General features: G+C 40.0%; 1 long non-coding RNA gene across 1 annotated transcript; it reads right to left on the bottom strand.

The window, feature by feature from the left end:
- Window positions 1-3,671: 3,671 nt before the first annotated feature.
- LOC122457837 lies at window positions 3,672-15,947 on the bottom strand. Its single transcript, XR_006277512.1, has 2 exons — window positions 15,281-15,947; window positions 3,672-3,786 (listed from the first exon to the last, which is right to left on the bottom strand). It is a non-coding gene; the product is annotated as an uncharacterized LOC122457837 (long non-coding RNA).
- Window positions 15,948-20,429: the final 4,482 nt, after the last annotated feature.

Raw genomic sequence — 20,429 nt, forward strand, 5'->3', positions numbered from 1 at the left:
TAGAGACTGGGAATGGATGAGTCATTACACAAAGTAAAACTATTTCCCCATGTTATTTCTCTCCCCCCCCCCACCTCCCACTGTTCCTCAGATGTTCTTGTTAACTGCTGGAAATAGCCTACCTTGCTTGTCACCATGAAAGGTTTTCCTCCTCCCCCCTCCCCCACTGCTGGTGATGGCTCATCTTAAGTGATCGCTCTCCTTACAGTGTGTATGATAAAACCCATTGTTTCATGTTCTCTGTGTGTGTATATAAATCTCCCCACTGTATTTTCCACCAAATGCATCCAATGAAGTGAGCTGTAGCTCACGAAAGCTTATGCTCAAATAAATTTTGAGTCTCTAAAGTCACAAATTAGTCTCTAAGGTGCCACAAGTACTCCTTTTTTTTTTCACGAATACAGACTAACACGGCTGCTTCTCTGAAAAAAGTCTCAGGCTATGTCTACACTACCGCGGTAAGTCGACCTATGCTATTCAACGTCAGCTACGTGAATAACGTAGCTGGAGTCAATGTACCTTAGGTTGAGTTACCTTGGGATCTATGCTGGGGTGGGGGTTCGATGGGAGAATATCTCTTGTTGACTTACCTTACTCTTCTCATTAGGGGTAGAGTATGAAGATCGACTGGAGAGTGATCTGCTATCGATTTGGTAGGTTTTTACTAGACCTGCTAAATTGACTGCTGGTCAATCGATCTCAGAGCATCGATCCCCGTTGTGGAGTAGACCTGCCCTCAGTTGTTTACTTTCTTTCCCCTCCTCCCATCTGATTAGCAGAAATTGTGGTTAGTTTTGACCTTGCTTCTAAAAGCCTGCTTTCCAATTAACCTTTCACTATGTGATGTTCTATTTTATTAATTCAGGGTGGCTGAATGCACAAAATATGGTTACAATTGGCTTGATCACATTCTGGGGTACACACACCCCTCAAATCCAAGGTTATGGGGGACATGAGAGGGCATTGCCCCCCACCCCAACTACAAGCCTCAGGCAAGCAGCCTGAGTGTGCAATCTAAGCAGTTCTGCAGAGGAGACAGGAGATGTGCTGCTCCCTGCTGAAGCCCCTGAAAGGGCTGTTAGGATGTTTCCTAAAGTTAAATGATCTATTTCAAGCTTGGTGAATTGCAAAAAGTAAGTAGCTGAAATGATAGAAAGTAATTATAGATTTTTCTACAATTGTTTCAGTTGTTGTATTCAAGAGATGGTAACAAAGTTACTAATATCTCTTTGAGAAGATAACTGACATTTAGACAAAGGAAATGCAGTAGATCTAATCTATCTGGATGTCAGTAAGACATTTGATATAGTTCTATATGAGAAATTATTAGTTAAATTGGAGGAGATGGGGATTAATATGAGAACTGAGAGGTAGATAAGGAGCTGGTTAAAGGGAAGACTACAACAGATCATACTGAAAGGTTAACTGTCAGGCTAGAGGGAGGTTACTAGGGAGTTCCTAAAGGACCAGTCTTGGGACCAACCTTATTTAACATTTTTATTACTGATCTTGGCACAAAAAGTGGGAATGTGCTAATAAAATTTGCAGGTGACACAAAGTTGGGAGGTGGTGCCGAAACTGAGGAGGACCAGAATACCATACAAGAAGATCTGGATGACTTTGTAAACTGGAGTAATAGAAATGGGATGATATTTAATAGCTCAAAGTGCAAGGTCATGCATTTAGGGACTAACAACGAGAATTTTTGCTACAAGCTGGGCACTTATCAGTTGGAAGTGACAGTGTAGGAGAAAGACCTCAGTGTTTTGGTTGATCACAGCATGACTATGAGCCATCAATGTGATGTGGTTGTGAAAAAGGCTAATGCAGTCCTAGGATGTATCAAGTGAGGTATTTCCAGTAGAGATAGGGAAGCGTTAGTGCCATTATACAAGGCACTGGTGAGACCTCATCTAGAATATTGTGTGCAATTCTGGTTTCCCATGTTTAAGAAAGATGAATTGAAACTGGAACAAGTGCAGAGAAGAGCTACTAGGATAATTTGAGCAATGGAAAACCTGAAGAGACTCAAAGAGCTTGGCTTGTTTAGTCTAACCAATAGAATGCTGAGGGGAGATATGATTACTCTGAGGGATACATCAGAGGGATAAATACTAGGGAGGGAGAGGAGTTACTTAAGTTAAGCATCAATGTGGACCCCAAAACAAATACATATAAACTGGCCATCAAAAAGTTTAGGGTTGAAATTAGGTGAAGGTTTCTAACTACTGGAGGAATGAAGTTCTGGAGCACCCTTCAAAGGGGAGCAGTGGGGGCAAAAAACCTAACTGGCTTCAAGATTGAGCTTGATAAATTTATGGAGGTGATGGTAAGACAAGACTGCCTACAATGGTGTGTGGCCCATCGGTGACTGCCTGCAGCAAAAATCCCCAACGGCTGGGATGGGATACTAGATGGGGAGGGCTCTGTGCTACTGCAGAGAATTCTTTCCCAGGCATCTTTCCCACATGCTCAGGGTCTAATTGGTCATCATATTTGGGGTCAGGAAGGAATTTCCCCCCAGGTCAGATTGGCAGAGACTGGGGGAAGAGGGGTTCACCTATTTCTGCAGCATGGGGGATGAGGTTGCTTGCAGGTTAACTAGAGTAAATGATGAATTCTTTTCAGAGTAGCAGCCGTGTTAGTCTGTATTCGCAAAAAGAAAAGGAGTACTTGTGGCACCTTAGAGACTAACAAATTTATTAGAGCATAAGCTTTCGTGAGCTACAGCTCACTTCATCGGATGCATTTGGTGGAAAAAACGTTTTTTCCACCAAATGCATCCGATGAAGTGAGCTGTAGCTCACGAAAGCTTATGCTCTAATAAATTTGTTAGTCTCTAAGGTGCCACAAGTACTCCTTTTCTTTTTGATGAATTCTTTGTAACTTGAAGTCTTTAAACCATGATTTGAGTAACTGAGCCAGAAGTTAGGGGTTTATTACAGGATTGATCACAGGATTGAGTGGGTAAGGTTCTTTGGCCTGCAACATGAAGGAAGTCAGACTAGATGAGCATGATGGTCCCTTCTGACTTTAGTAAGAGTATCTGAGTAAGAATATACATTACAATTTTAAACCTAACCAGTGTCCCATAAGTGATTTACCATGCAATGTCAGAACATGTTAGTATTAGAGCTAAAGGGGTCTAATCTTTATTTATTTTTCTTTCTTGATATAGGAATTACGTACAGTGCTCCTGTCAAATATTTCTAAGTTATCTGAAAAAACAATAGAGTTTTCAGTTGCCTTAGTAGCCCCTGGAATCACGGTTAAAGTTGTGCCCCGCATCTGAAATGGCACCCCTGGGGCCAGCACGGAATTTGCTCCCCCCCCAGATGTGGCCCCATTGACCTGACTGAAGCTCACCCCCCCATAAAGAAGTCAAACTACACCTATGTCACTAACCAATGTTTTTCACATACCCTTTTTCTTCCTTTAGTAATTTGTGCTCAAAATTCTTATGTTTATCCTTTCATTCCCACCAACAGATAAACCTCGTGTCCCACACATATTTTGCCTTTAAACCTGCCTTCACCACCTGTAGATGTTTCCCTATTAACAGACTGGCATTCCTTGACCTCTGCCCTTCTGCAACATTTGTTTCTGTAAATACAGGTAAAGAACTCATTAATCCTTTTCTGCCTAATGTAGTATCCCATTTTTTTAAACACAATACACAACAATGCTAGCAACAAGACAAACAACACAAAACACAATCTTTGTCATGACAGTAGATCCATGATATTCTGGGTTGCTCTTCAGCTGGTGCCAGCTTTTCCTGAAGTTCTGAAAGACAAAAAGAACATTTTTCTATCTTCTTTAAGGGGGCTGCAGATTATTGCTTAAAATACATGTCACTAAACATGTCCCAAGCACTCAGAGATGCATCTAAGACCCGATCCAGCAAAGCACTGAAACGCATGGTAGACTTTTCAATGGGACTATTGATCTGATTACATTTTTTGCTGGATCAAGGCTTTAAGTATAAGGGTAAGCTGCTCCATGCACAAAGAGAAGAGCACAGTTTCCGTTGCTATCACCCCAGCACCTTTATGAACAAGAAACTGTATAGCAGGCCCAGTTACTTCAAATAGTCATCCCTAGAAAGGGAGGGTTTTGTAATCCAGAAACCACACTTTCCTTACTAGCATTTAATAGAAACAGTGGGAAGATAAAACAAAAAATGTAGGGCCAGTTTCTCTTCCTCCTTGGTCTGTTCACTTTGCATCTTTTGTCTTAAATGGCCAGCTGAGAATTCCTCTGCACAGGCAAGATCTCTGCTGATGTAAAGCACTTTGTTAGGGGGCTTATTCCTTCATGCACTTACTTCCCTGGTCCTTCTCGCATGAACAACAATACCCGAAGTCCAAAGGTGCAAACAATTTGATGTTTATTGGGGTGAACTTCCAGCAAGCATGATTCCAGTTTCCTTCCTTAGTGTCCCTCTTCCCAGCTCCGACAACACAGAGCCTTACCTGGGTCCCTGTTCCCATTCTCCCCCCCTTAGCAAAACATGATTCCAATTTTCCCACCCTCATTCCGTTCCCATTCCCTCCCTTAGCAAAACATGATTCCGATTCCAATTCCGATTCCGATTCCGATTCCCCCCGCCCACTTCCCCCCCCACTCACTTCCTGATTGACTGCAGACTATATAGTAAAACTTGAGTTCTGCTTAGCTATACCTTAACCAATCATTTTCCTGAAATTTAACTAACCAATCCTAACATATTGTAACATGATTCTTTAACCAATTATATCCCACCACCTTAATTAGTTTACACCCAGCAAAATTAATTATATAGCAGACAGAAACAATCAGACAGAGATTATACAGACAAACAATAGGGAAATGGGGACCACAATGATAGAACAACACAGAAATGAGGATTTCACATCCCAGCTATTGATAAGTGAGTTCTTGCCACACTAAGTTTCCTTTTACATTTTCTAGGCACTTCCTTTTCTCTGGAGGCGATAGGCATTATCATAGCACTTTATTTCAGTGTGACTAGTTTGGAATGTGAGAATGTGACCGTTCAATTCCCAGCTTATAGCTGCTCTACTGCTTAGCCAAAGACCTTAGTCTAAGAACAGGGTCTCAGACTGTCACAGTAAGAGAAAAAGAAAAGGAGTACTTGTGGCACCTTAGAGACTAACAAATTTATTTGAGCATAAGCTTTCGTGAGCTACAGTCCACGAAAGCTTATGCTCAAATAAATTTGTTAGTCTCTAAGGTGCCACAAGTACTCCTTTTCTTTTTGCAAATACAGACTAATACGGCTGCTACTCTGAAACCTGACAGTAAGAGAAGGCTCTTACACCGGTAGACAGTGATTTTGATCTTTCTTTTATACCTCTATAACTAGATAAGTAATAAGAATACACCTCAATTCTTAGAGTAAAGGCCTTTACAGACAGGCCTGAATATCTATATCCTAACACATTTTAACCAGTCTCCTCTCTCCAGCGTAGAGGGTATGCTGGGGGCAGGAAGTTTGTGCCAGAGTAGGCCTCTGTTCTGTTCTGACAATTCTAAACTGGTATATGGTTTCTTTGGGGATCATGGCCTGCTAGTGTTAATGAGATCAGCTCCTGAGCTACTCTAATATATTCCAGATCAGGACCAAGGCTGTCTGAAAATATTGTGGCTGCCTCTAAGTCCTGTACTCCCAACTCCTGTGCCAAATGGATCTTCACACAAAAGGAGCCTGAACTGTAGATCTTTTTGCAATGTACAGAGAACTGGGGCTGGAGAATCTTACGAGCACTTTCCTATGTCCATAAACACTTGTTTTTTCTATATCCCTGCTCCTTTTTCCAAGTTCTCAATTCCTTTCTCTTCTTCACAGTGAGTGTGAAAAGAGGATTCAGAGAGGAGGATATATGCATAATATAATTCAATTATAAGATGCTTTAAATAGGTATCTTGAGTTTTGAGACAAACTGCAATATTAAATAATTAGAGACACGTCTCCAATCAGGGCTTATATATTATTAATTCTCTTACTAAAATGCTCTGTTTTGTTTTGTTACTGGGGGAATGTGCCTGGCTATAAAGAAAACACTTGCAAGTTAAGTAGCTATCTTACTAGTTAAATATTATCAGACTCACATGTACCCATGTAGTTCAGCACTACTTGCCTATAAAAGAGTGGATGAAATTCTGGCACATTTATAGATTGATCATTGGGCACAGACAGCTGCAGGAGCTAGCAAACAGAGCTGTAAACAGGGGAGTTTGAATGGGAGTTCTGTTGGAGGAGAAGGTATCTGTATTTGGTTTTGTGTGTGTGTGTGTGTAGAGGCTTGCAGGGCTTTGTGCTGGGAGAGAAGCTGAGCCCTGATTAGGGGGTGGGGCTTCTCTGACTAGGGGTCCTATAAAGGTAGCCAGCCAGCGGCACAGGAGCTAGCAAACAGAGCTGTAAACAGGGGAGTTTGTATTGTGGTGCTTGTTTGGGGTTTGTTTTTGCTGTGGGGGGGTGGTCTTTTGGTGTGGCTTGTGTTTCCCAGATTAACAGGATTTAGGTGGGAAGGCTATGACAGAAACGGAGGCAGCTGTGGGAGTGACTCCTGTAGTGAAAGACACATTGAGGATGACTGGATGTGGAAGCTGTGGTATGTATGTGATCCTGGAGGGTGGACCTGGTAAGAGTTTTTTCTGCATGAAATGCCATCTGATAGAGCTGATGGAGGAAAAGATCTGAGGTCTGGAGATGCAGGTGGAAACTCTGGTTGAGGTTAGGAAGGGGGTTGAGCAGATGATGGAGCAAAGACATGAGGTATCTGAAGGGAAAAGCTCAGACTTACAGATGGAAGCAGGTCTGGGGAATTTTGAGGGGAGACTGGGTGAGGAAAGTGGTTGGTCAGTGGAAGCATGTGACTAAAAGAACCAGGCAGAGGAAAAGACGGGCTAGTGAAGGAGAAATAGAGCTTAGGAACAGGTTTGCAGAGTTGGAAAATGAAGAAGGGGCTCAGCAGGTAGTTGCTGAAAGTGGAAGGGCAAGGAAGAAGAGAAGAGAGGCTAGTCCTATAGGAAAAGGGGAAGAGTCAAGGGAGACTACACCAAATATGAGACCCAGGAGGATACAGGATGGGTTGAAGAGGATTATAAGGGAAAATAGGAATGGAAAGAACTTGCAGCCAGAGGGAACAGGGGAGAGACTGGAGAAAAAGCAGAAAAAGACAGGTCTATGTGATCGGGGACTCTTTATTGAGAAGAATAGTCAGGCCTGTAACTAGAGCTGATCCAGAGAATAGAAGGGTGTGCTGTCTTCCAGGTGCTAAGATATGGGATGTAGACCTGAGGTTGAAAAGGATCCTAAAGGGAGTGGGAAAGAATCTCCTAATTATCCTTCATGTGGGAACAAATGATACGGCTAGATTCTCACTGGAAAGTATTAAGGGAGACTATGCGAGGCTGGGGAAGACGCTTAAGGAAATCAAGGCTCAGATGATCTTTAGTGGGATTCTGCCTGTTCCTAGAGAAGAGCAACAAAGGTGTGACAAGATTATGACTGTCAACAGATGGCTTAGGCAGTGGTGCTATAAGGAGGGCTTTGGGATGTATGGCCACTGGGAGGCATTCACAGACAGAGGACAGTTCTCTTGGGATGGACTTCATCTAAGTAGGAAAGGAAATAGACTTCTAGGATTGAGGCTGGCACAACTGATAGAGAGCTTTAAACTAGGAATTTGAGGGAGATGGTTGGGAGATGTCCAGGTTATCTCCATGCCAGATTTTAGCATTGAGAGGGAAGAAAACAAAGTAAGAAAGGATACAACCGTGGGTAGGAGAACGTATATAAGGAACGAGGGCCGTGTGGATACCAGTCTAATAGGTTATACTGTGCCTAATAGAATGACTGTGCCTAATAGGGTACAAAATGTGAGTGAGGCCAAACAGCAAAAATTAAGATGTTTGTACACCAATGCGAGGAGCCTAGGAAAAAAATGGAGGAACTAGAGCTACTGGTGCAGGAAGTGAAACCAGATATTATAGGGATAACAGAAACATGGTGGAATAGTAGTCATGACTGGACTACAGGTATTGAAGGGTATGTGTTGTTTAGGAAAGACAGAAATAAAGGTAAAGGTGGTGGAGTAGCATTGTATATGGTAGAATGTAAAGAAATAAGAAGCAATGCAATGGATAAGACAGAGTCCGTCTGGGCAAAAATTACATTGGGGAAGATAACTAGTAGAGCCTCTCCTACGATAGTGCTTGGGGTATGCTATAGACCGCCGGGATCTAATTTGGATATGGATAGAGCCCTTTTTAATGGTTTTAATAAAGTAAATACTAATGGAAACTGCATGATCATGGGAGATTCTAACTTCCCAGATATAGACTGGAGGACCAGTGCTAGTAATAATAATAGGGCTCAGATTTTCCTAGATGTGATAGCTGATGGATTCCTTCATCAAGTAGTTGCTGAACCGACTAGAGGGGATGTCATTTTAGATTTGGTTTTGGTGAGTAGTGAGGACCTCATAGAAGAAATGGCTGTAGGGAATAATCTTGGTTTAAGCAATCATGAGCTAATTCAGTTCAAACTAAATTGAAGGATTAACAAAAATAAATCTGCAACTAGGGTTTTTGATTTCAAAAGGGCTGACTTTCAAAAATTAAGGAAATTAGTTAGGGAAGTGGATTGGACTGAAGAACTTATGGATCTAAAGGTAGAGGAGGCCTGGGATTACTTTAAATCAAAGCTGCAGAAGCTATTGGAAGCCTACATCCCAAGAAAGGGGAAAAAATTCATAGGCAGGAGTTGTAGACCAAGCTGGATGAGCAAGCATCTTAGAGAGGTGATTAAGAAGAAGCAGAAAGCATACGGGGAGTGGAAGATGGGAGGGGTCAGCAAGGAAAGCTACCTTATTGAGGTCAGAACATGTAGGAATAAAGTGAGACAGGCTAAAAGTCAAGTAGAGTTGGACCTTGCAAAGGGAATTAAAACCAATAGTAAAAGGTTTCATATCCATATAAATAAGAAGAAAACTAAGAAAGAAATGGGGCTGCTAAACACTGAGGATGGAATGGAGGTTAAAGATAATCTAGGCATGGCCCAATATCTAAACAAATACTTTGCCTTAGTCTTTAATAAGGCTAAAGAAGATATTAGGGATAATGGTAGCATGACAAATGGGAATGAGGATATGGAGGTAGATATTACCATATCTGAGGTAGAAGCGAAACTCAAACAGCTTAATGGGACTAAATCAGGGGGCCCAGATAATCTTCATCCAAGAATATTAAAGGAATTGGCACCTGAAATTGCAAGCCCATTAGCAAGAATTTTTAATGAATCTGTAAACTCAGGAGTTGTACCGAATGATTGGAGAATTGCTAATATAGTTCCTATTTTTAAGAAAGGATAAAAAAAAATGATCCAGGTAACTACCAGCCAGTTAGTTTGACATCTGTAGTATGCAAGGTCCTGGAAAAAATTTTGAAGGAGAAATTAGTTAAGGACATTGAAGTCAATGGTAAATGGGACAAAATACAACATGGTTTTACAAAAGGTAGATCGTGCCAAACCAACCTGATCTCCTTCTTTGAGAAAGTAACAGATATTTTTAGACAAAGGAAACGCAGTGGATCTAATTTACCTAGATTTCAGTAAGACGTTTGATACTGTGCCACATGGGGAATTATTAGTTAAATTGGAGAAGATGGGGATCAATATGAAGATTGAAAGGTGGATAATGAATTGGTTAAAGGGAGAGGCTACAACGGGTCCTACTGAAAGGCGAACTGTCAGGCTGGAGGGAGGTTACCAGTGGAGTTCCTCAGGGATCGGTTTTGGGACCAATCTTATTTAATCTTTTTATTACTGACCTCGGCACAAAAAGTGGGAGTGTGCTAATAAAGTTTGCAGATGATACAAAGCTGGGAGGTATTGCCAATTCAGAGAAGGATCGGGATATTATACAGGAGGATCTGGATGACCTTGTAAACTGGAGTAATAGTAATAGGATGAAATTTAATAGTGAGAAGTGTAAGGTTATGCATTTAGGGATTAATAACAAGAATTTTAGTTATAAGCTGGGGACGCATCAATTAGAAGTAACGGAAGAGGAGAAGGACCTTGGAATATTGGTTGATCATAGGATGACTATGAGCTGCCAATGTGATATGGCTGTGAAAAAAGCTAATGCAGTTTTGGGATGCATCAGGAGAGGTGTTTCCAGTAGAGATAAGGAGGTTTTAGTACCGTTATACAAGGCATTAGTGAGACCTCACCTGGAATACTGTGTGCAGTTCTGGTCTCCCATGTTGAAAAAGGATGAATTCAAACTGGAGCAGGTACAGAGAAGGGCTTCTAGGATGATCAGAGGAATGGAAAACTTGCCTTATGAAAAGAGACTTAAGGAGCTTGGCTTGTTTAGCTTAACTAAAAGGAAGGTTGAGGGGAGATATGATTGCTCTCTATACATATATCAGAGGGATAAATACAGGAGAGGGAGAGGAATTATTTCAGCTCAGCACCAATGTGGACACAAGAACAAATGGGTATAAACTGGCCACCAGGAAGTTTAGACTTGAAATCAGACGAAGGTTTTTAACCATCAGAGGAGTGAAGTTTTGGAATAGCCTTCTAAGGGAAGCAGTGGGGGCAAAAGATCTATGTGGCTTTAAGATTCTGCTCGATAAGTTTATGGAGGCGATGGTATGATGGGATACTGTGATTTTAGTAATTAATTGATCTTTAAATATTCAGGGTAAATAGGCCTAATCCCCTGAGATGGGATATTAGATGGATGGTAACTGAGTTACTACAGAAAATTCTTTCCTGGGTATCTGGCTGGTGAATCTTGCCCATATTCTCAGGGTTTAGCTGATCGCCATATTTGGGGTTGGGAAGGAATTTTCCTCCAGGGCAGATTGGAAGAGGCCCTGGAGGTTTTTTGCCTTCCTCTGTAGCATGGGTCACTTGTTGGAGGATTCTCTGCTCCTTGAAGTCTTTAAACCACGATTTGAAGATTTCAATAGCTCAGACATAGGTGAGGTTTTTCGTAGGAGTGGGTGGGTGAGATTGTGGCCTGCATTGTGCAGGAGGTCGGACTAGATGATCAGAATGGTCCCTTCTGACCTTAGTATCTATGAATCATACACAGCATCTGGGGGCAGCTCTTATTTTCATACCAATTTTAGGCAAAATATCTATTTTTACTATGGCTTGAATGGAAACCAGGGAGTAGTACAACTGAATCTACATGCAATCTTTTTCCAGTTAATTCTTAAGTAACGTGCTTCCAATAACAAAAAAGAACCACATATTTACTTTTACCAATCATACTTAGAGGATTTAGTCATTTTCAATAAACAAATGCGATGAGAAAGATGGATATGAGAAACTTTGAGTTCACAAGATTTACTCATGACAAATATTAGAGTTGCCTTGGGAAGAGATTTGTGAAACAAGGTATTTTAATGGGAATTCTTTTTATTAAAAGCAAAAAACAAAACTTACTGAGGCTAGACCTAGCATTGGTTTACTCTGTTGGTTCATTGCATAAAAGAAAAAAGAGAGAGATGGAGCAAATGGGAAAAAAGGGAAGAAAAGAAAGGAAAAATCCATGTGGAGCTAAGACTATATTTATTGTTTTAAACTTTGCACTCAACTTGATTACCATCACACAGAGAACTCTATATACAACAGATGATTTCTGAACAGTACCTACAACCTAATAACACAGTAGAGCTCATTACACTGTTCATTGAGATAAAAAGAAACTTTAAGAACATGTTGTTTCCTCATTGTTTAACAGTTGTTTTATTAAAGGCTTTCTTCTCAACTTGGAGATTAAATTTCTTTTTATTTCACCAGTTGCAGCCTTTAAAAGCCACAAAAGAGAGGTGGAGGTGGTGAGGATCAGTTTAACCTGCAGTAGTTTTAAGCTAATTTTTCCCATATTTAGGACATGATCCAAAGCCCACAGAAGTCAGTGAAAAGATTCTCATTGACTTCACTGAACTTTGATTCAGTCACTTGGTCATATTTATATTAAAATCAGAAAATACATTTCAGTTTATGGACCTGCATGTAATGTCTGTTTGAGATTTATGGGGTGAAATTTTGACTTCTACTGAAGTAAATGTGAGTTTACTGTGTATTGACGCGTGTATTGATTTCAATTAAGAACAGGATGTCATCCCTGTTTACCCCATATCTGCTTTCCCCAGGTAGCTGCCCAAATATGAATGGTACAAAGACAAGAAACCCCATTTTTCTAACATCACTTCTGCAATAAACCTGAAAGCATCTTTTGGGTCCCTCTTCCATGGACTCCTTCCCTTGTCCTACCCAAAGTGTGCCCAATAGGATACTACTTTTATAGCTTGTTTACTCAATTACACAAACAGCACCATTGAGTCTATCAGTTTCCTGATTTCAGAGTAGCAGCCGTGTTAGTCTGTATTCGCAAAAAGAAAAGGAGTACCGGTGGCACCTTAGAGACTAACAAATTTATTAGAGCATAAGCTTTCGTGAGCTACAGCTCACTACAGCTCACTTCATCGGATGCATTTGGTGGAAAAAACAGAGGAGAGATTTATATACACACACACAGAGAACATGAAACAATGGGTTAATGTGTATGATAAACCCATTGTTTCGTGTTCTCTGTGTGTGTGTATATAAATCTCTCCTCTGTTTTTTCCACCAAATGCATCCGATGAAGTGAGCTGTAGCTCACGAAAGCTTATGCTCTAATAAATTTGTTAGTCTCTAAGGTGCCACCGGTACTCCTTTTCAGTTTCCTGAGTTACTGTTGTGAAAAACTTTCCCTAGAAGCTGGTGTTTATTAAATAAAAACTATGAGAATTAGATTCTTATTCCCAACAGAAGCAGAAGTTAAAAACAACCAGCCAGCAGAATAATCAAGTTTTGCAAAGCTGGTTATATGTTTGGATATAGTATCAATGGATACAAACTATGGACCAGATTCTGCCACCCTTCCTCAAACTAAAGTAGCACTTTATTACACAGTTAGTCCCACTGATTTCAATGAGAAGATTCAGCGTTAGTATGATTGGCAGAATTGGGGGGGGGGGGAATAACAAACAATTATTAATTAACCATTTAACACTTTAATTGAGCACTTTTAAGCAATACTTGAAGTTAAGCTCTTAGAATAATTTAATTGAGTTTTATGGTCAGGTCATTTTATGGTCAAGTTTGGAAGTTAGATAAAAAAAATAAAGTGTATTTAATGAGTTTTATAACATGACACATGCATCAAGTTGTCTCTCAGATTAAATTTTTTAAAATAACCAATTTATATTTATTAAATATAAAATAATTTTTTCACAAAAAACAAATTGACACATTTTGAGAACCATAAAGTATTCTTTTCATATATAAAGTGGGCATATCACACACACACACATTCTTTTTAAAATATGCACATTCATTTATTTCACAATTAATTCAGAACACATCCAAGTTTGATAGGTGTTTAATTTTCTGATCTAAAGTGTGAAAATGATGACTGCCTGGAATCACTTAGGTGTTTTTTTTCCCCTCACACTTGTGCCACCAGAAAGACAGATTCTGCTTGTTATGGAAAAAGTAGAGAACATACCTCTCCTGGCATGAGATATACAGCAGACAGAGATTGACATCTATGACCACAAACACACATGGTCACTTTTTTCCATTGTAGAAATGGTGCATTTCTCCTCTCTTACCACACACACACATTTTGAACTGAACCTATTTTCCCCATCTCTCTGTCATAAATAATCTGAGATTATAAAAAGTCAATTTTGGGGAGGGGATACCTTTTTTAGTAATAATACCTAGCTCTTATAGTTTAATCTTCTATCCTATTTGTATACTGTCCAGCTTTTATGTTTCTCCCTATAATGTACATATATAGAATCGTTAATGAAATGTCCTGTAACGATAACGGAGAGAGTATGCCTGGGTCTTCACAGTCCTGGCTTTTAATAATAGCAATATTTTACTAAAGTTAGGTTTCAGAGTAGCAGCCGTGTTAGTCTGTATTCGCAAAAAGAAAAGGAGTACTTGTGGCACCTAAGAGACTAACAAATATATTTGAGCATAAGCTTTCGTGAGCTACAGCTCACTTCATCGGATGCTGTAGCTCACGAAAGCTTATGCTCAAATAAATTTGTTAGTCTCTAAGGTGCCACAAGTACTCCTTTTCTTTTTACTAAAGTTAATTACTGACAATGACATTGTGTCTAATCTTGAAGATTAGGGTTGGAAGAGACCTTAGGAGGTCATCTAGTCCAATCCTCTGCTCAAAGCAACCCCAACTAAATTATCCCACCCAGGGCTTTGTCAAGCCAGGCCTTAAAAGCCTCTAAAATGGAGATTCTACCACCTCCCTTGGTAACCCATTCAGTGCTTCATCACCTTCCCAGTGAAATAGTGTTTCCTAATATCCAACCTAGACCTCCCCCACTGCAATTTGAGACCATTGCTCCATGGTCTGTCATCTGCCACCACTGAGAACAGCCTAGCTCCATCCTCTTTGGAACCCCCCTTCAGGTACTTGAAGGCTGCTATCAAATCCCCATTCACTCTTCTCTTCTGCAGATTACATAAACCCAGTTCCCTCAGCCTCTTCTCATAAATCATGTGCCCCAGCCTCCTAATGCTATTCAGTTTCCAAAAATAAGTATAATCTGATGGTTATCTTCTCTTAGTAACGCTTTCTCTGTAAGGATTACTGAAAATTGTCAAAGTATGTATGATACAATTTCATTTAAGAAAAAAATTGCATTTCAGTTTATAGTTTCTTGGCAAACCCACCATCTACTGCTTATGTGAGGCATCTGATTGTCAGATCTGTACAAACTGAATATTCATGACTGAGATTTAGCCACTTCATGCAAAAGAAAAGAAAAGAAAAGAAAGAAAACACAAATCTCCCTCTATTCCATGTTTGAACTAGATAAATACTGGACTGTAGCTGTACAACATGCCCAGAGCAGCATAAAGATTAATTGGGGTGGTCAAAGATGTCTAATCATTTTTCAAGTGTAAAGTCCTATGAAATAATTCAATATTCTTACAAAAATCAGCATATTCTAGAATCTTTGTCTGCAAATGTAATTAACTCTTCTTTGTCTGCATTTAAACTGAGTGGTATTGAATTTAAAACGTTTTTCTAAAGTGTTTGGAAATATTTTTCTCTAACACTCATCTCCATTTTTAATTATAAGGAAAAGCCGGAAAGATAGGAACAGATCCTAAGAAAAGAGAGCGAGGGAGAGAGGAAATAAAGGACAACAACAGACTTACCTTTATAGGATAATTTGAGTCTTGGCACGTTATTCTTCACATGCTGGCAGTTCACTCTTTCTGCTAGTAATACTCCCAAGAAAAGCAGTGCAATCCTATTCAGCCAGCTCATGCTGCAGACGATACTGTAGGGTCCTTGTAGATTGGCGTCTCGGTGCCCTCGGTCCTGTAGGGAACAGCCGCAGAACTTCCAACAATCTAGAAACTGGAGGTAACAGGTGACTGAGGTCAGCTTCATTCATAAACGCAGAACAATCAAGACCTCATGGCCACGCTATAGAACATCTCTCCTTCTTCTGCCACAGTCGGTGGAGCAGGGAAAACTTCAAGCCCCTTCCAATGCACACACGGGCACAAAAATTGAGCCAGACAGTGGATAATGAGGCACAACTGTTGTGGGGAAGGGGGAAACAATAACAAGGGCTGCAGCAGGGGCGCTGAACGAGCTGTGCCTTTTATCTACGCTCCTCTGACAGCCAGTGCCACGAGCTAATCCTGCTCCCTGCTTCAGTGCAAGCAAGAATGAAAGGGAAACAGAGAGGCGCAGCGAGCAGCACTGACTTTTCCTGTGCACATGTAGCGGGAGATGACACAGGATCCCGCAGACAGGTTTTTCCCAACACGCTCTTGCACTAGCTGACAATGGGAGAAGAGAAAAAGCACAACCCACTCCCCTTCCCCTGCTGTCACACAACACATGCAAAAAACATCTAGGCAGAGATGAGAGGAGGGAAGAGAAACCTCCACCAAGCTCGTGAGAGGCACGGAGCTATAAATTCACCTCCAAAGGCACAAGCGATTTTAAAGCCAGTTGGGGATTTGATTTGATTTTACTATTTTGAATAAAAAACACCCCCTGCAAAAAATAAACCCTGAATATTGCCACTCACATAAATAACATCTCCTGCCCATAGTGTAATCCTGTGTGACTTGCTGTCAGTGAACACGTAAGGGAGACTTCCATCAACATAACTTTACTACTGAAGCTTTTAAAGCCTTGTTAGGAAAAGTTCCTTTACCCTCCCTCCCACGCCAATCCAGCAAAAGAAATTCCTACCAAAGCTCACTTCAGCAATCAGTTCAAGACATGTATAGGTCCAGCCGGGCTTATACATTATACTGGGGGATTCTCCAAAGGATTCTGATATCTTTAAGATGTCAACCACCTTCCAATTGCTTGAACACTCCTGTACTATTATTTTATGTGGGGAGGGGGGGTTTAGATATTTTAGGACAGTAGAAGCTAAGGGTCAAATTATGACTCTCTTACTCACATTGGTGAATAATTAATCAAATAAATAGTGCCACTAAAATCAATGTAAAAGCATCATCATCTGGCCGCAATAGAATACAACATGAGTTTTCTACACCTACACACAGGTACAAATCCAATCTCTAAGATATAAGGTTTACTCTATTCTGAGCTTTAAACAGAAGTACATATTTGAAAAGCTGAAGGTGGTTTTTATTCTAAGTAAAAACTTCAATGCTTAAACTAAAAAGGGCTTACTACTGTTATAAACTAGACCTAAACATTCTGTCAACACTGCTTTCATTGCTTAAAATTTGCCAATAGAAAAAAAGTGTTTTTTCCCATCCCTCTTCAACAAATTCTTCTTCCTCCTAAATCTAATTCCTTAATCCAAGGGCATTGTATCTGCCAGATTCAGCAATTCTACTGATCAGTAGCATTGTAAAGAAAATAAAATACAAAAATAATGTTCATTTTGGTCATTCGCACATTTATTATCCTGAGCATTTTCATGCTCCAGGAAGTGGATTAAAACTCCAAAATGACAAGAGATGCCTGCCTGTTTTCCATGGATTACTTACTATAGACATTCACTCTGCAGAGGAATTCATGTCACTTTGAGATTAGTTGGAGAATTGGCCTAATGAATTATCCTTTTGTGTACAGCAAACAATAAGAAACAAAACACAAAAGATGCACCATATTCAGGACTTTATAAAAGCATATCATTTTACAATGATGTTGTTACACTCAATTTACTGCTAGTTGGATAAAAGGGATCTAGCTCCTTTTCTTTCTCCTCAGTAAAAAATAATAAGTACCTAAAATGTATCTTTTTTTTTTAGAGAAAGTGAGTGTATATTCTAGGCTTTTCCCAGGAAATGAAATAAATACATCATTGTTTTTGTTTCTGACCAATATTGCACAAAAAATATGGATTGCATAGCATGGGAGTAGTAAAGCTATCTAAATCTGCATTTTGAGAGAGAAAATAGATTACTTTGGTTTTAAAATCATATGGGCCACAAGTCAGTGGCACTGCTATGGGTACCCGCATGGCCCCACAGTATGCCAACATTTTTATGGCTGACTTAGAACAACGCTTCCTCAGCTCTCGTCCCCTAACACCCCTACTCTCCTTGCACTACATTGATGACATCTTCATCATCTGGACCCATGGAAAAGAAACCCTTGAGGAATTCCACCATGATTTCAACAATTTCCATCCCACCATCAACCTCAGCCTGGACCAGTCCACAAAAGAGATCCACTTCCTGGACACTACAGTGCCAATAAGTGATGGTCACATAAACACCACCCTATACTGGAAACCTACTGACCACTGTACTTACCTACATGCCTCCAGCTTTAATCCAAACCACATCACATGATTCATTGTCATGGCTACAGCCAAGCTCTAAGATACAACCACATTTGCTTCATCCCTCAGATAGAGACAAAATGTCATGTGCCAGCAATGCCCCTCTGCCATGTACATTGGTCAAACTGGACAGTCTCTACGCAAAAGAATGAATGGACACAAATCAGACGTCAAGAATTATGACATTCAAAAACCAGTTGGAGAACACTTCAATCTCTCTGGTCACTCGATCACAGACCTAAGAGTGGCTATACTTCAACAAAAAAGCTTCAAAAACAGACTCCAAGGAGAGACTGCTGAATTGGAATTAATTTGCAAACTGGATACAATTAACTTAGGCTTGAATAGAGACTGGGAATGGATGAGTCATTACACAAAGTAAAACTATTTCCCCATGGTATTTCTCCCTCCCACCCCACCCCCCACTATTCCTCTGATATTCTTGTTAACTGCTGGAATTAGCCTACCTTGCTTGTCACCATGAAAGGTTTTCCTCCTTTCCCCCCCCCCCCTGCTGCTGGTGATGGCTTGTCTTAAGTGATCACTCTCCTTACAGTGTGTATGATAAATCCATTGTTTCATGTTCTCTGTGTGTGTGTATAGAAATCTCTCCTCTGTTTTTTCCACCAAATGCATCTGATGAAGTGAGCTGTAGCTCACGAAAGCTTATGCTCTAATAAATTTGTTAGTCTCTAAGGTGCCACAAGTACTCCTTTTCTTTTTGCGAATACAGACTAACACGGCTGCTACTCTGAATTCTGTTTCCTGTACTTGTTGCAGATTTTACACTTATCTGCCTTATCTTCCATACTAACATTCATGCCTCACTAGAAAATGGCATCTCCAGCTCTGTGGTTATACTTTTCAAAAGCCAGATAGGCATAGTATTTAGCATTTCTGACCTGCTGTGTGGCATTATGAATCAATTTTCTTTGCATATCCTCTCACCATATGCAATAATTTCACCTTGGTAGTCCCTATAAAAGTTTATGCTTGGAAGTGTCTGGGCTTTTCCCATTGGCTATCCATCTAGAATTACCCTCTCAAGCAAATTGGGGATCATTTTGTGTTTTTCATTTGTTGACATTGTTACAGAAATTAGTATTACTTGAGTCACATTTATTTCAAACTCCTCTTGCTGTTGCTCCTTTCTTTGAGTACTTACAAGAGCTCCTGAAAGCTGTGCTGCTGTACAAAGCTCTTTATCACTTTTGTGTTTTCATGATTATTTTCTCCTACCGAGGTGCTGCTTTACTTAGCTATGTTGACATTCCCGTAAATCTCTGTAAATCCTAATTCTTTTGGGGGGTCCTTACTCAGTTGCCTCCACATGTCTTTCTCATTTGTCACTGAGAACTTGTCCTCTATAATTAATTTCACTCAGCTTGATCTGGCATTTTTTCCTATTTGACTAAAAGTCCTATATTTAGCAAAGAAAAGACATCTACTTTGAATCAGAAGCTTGAGGATTTTTGTGGTTCTTTTCTGCTTTAAAGGATATTCTCTAGTTGAAGCAGAAATTAATTTGATGAAGTTTTATTACCTATGTCACACAGGAGATCAGACTAGATAATCATAGTGGTTCCTTCTGGCCTTATAATCTATGAATCTAAACTGCAGACTTTTATGCTGTCATTCCTTGTAGCATTGATCATTGTCACCCTAAATCAACAATTACTTCTATCCAGATCCTAAAAGGATCTAAGTCTCAATGCTGTGGTACATTTTAAGTACCCAGGCAATCAAAAAGAGATGTTATTCATACATATACAGTATTATTCCAGTTCTCTGAATTCCCTTTATCCAAAAATCCTAGTTAGACAAATTCATTGTGTCCCCATGTAGCCCTATGCTACTTACAGTACACTTCGGTGTATCTAAATTCCCAGGTATCTGAAACTTTTGGAGGTCTCCCTGACTATTTGGATAAATGGGAGTATACTGTATCTACCGAAAAGGGAGCTGAAAGGGTAGAGTTTAGCACTTTAGCAGGCTGGATTTTCCAAAATCCTTGGTTTGTAACCAAATTTGAAAATACTCTTGCATTTTGAAGTCTAGTCATGATGTCCTCAACCATTGTCTTGGCATGTCTTTGGTAGCCTTATTCAAATCTTTTGGATCGATACAAATACTTAACTTGTTTGGTATTATTATATGTGGCCATACTGTTAACCAACTCAGTTAGTATCTGTATTCTTTCAATAACACTGAAACTTACCATCCAGTCATATTCAGCTTTTATTTTATTTCTCAGGGCTATTGGGGTTATATATGATTCCGGTATTTTTGGCAGCACACTGGGATCTATATCAATGTGATGTGTTTTATTCACAATGCATTCAGGTCAGTTAAGCACCTGATCAAATTATTTAAGAATATTCTCTGCATTCTGTTCTATAGACAGACCATACACTCATGTGATCAGCTACATTCAGACTGCTCTTCAAACCTAAGCAAACCTGTTCCATTATTCTATGGAGTGGGGGTCCATCATCATATACACCTGATCATGTAGC

This window comes from Dermochelys coriacea, chromosome 1, assembly GCF_009764565.3.
Source record: "Dermochelys coriacea isolate rDerCor1 chromosome 1, rDerCor1.pri.v4, whole genome shotgun sequence".
Classification (NCBI taxonomy): Eukaryota; Metazoa; Chordata; order Testudines; family Dermochelyidae; genus Dermochelys; species Dermochelys coriacea.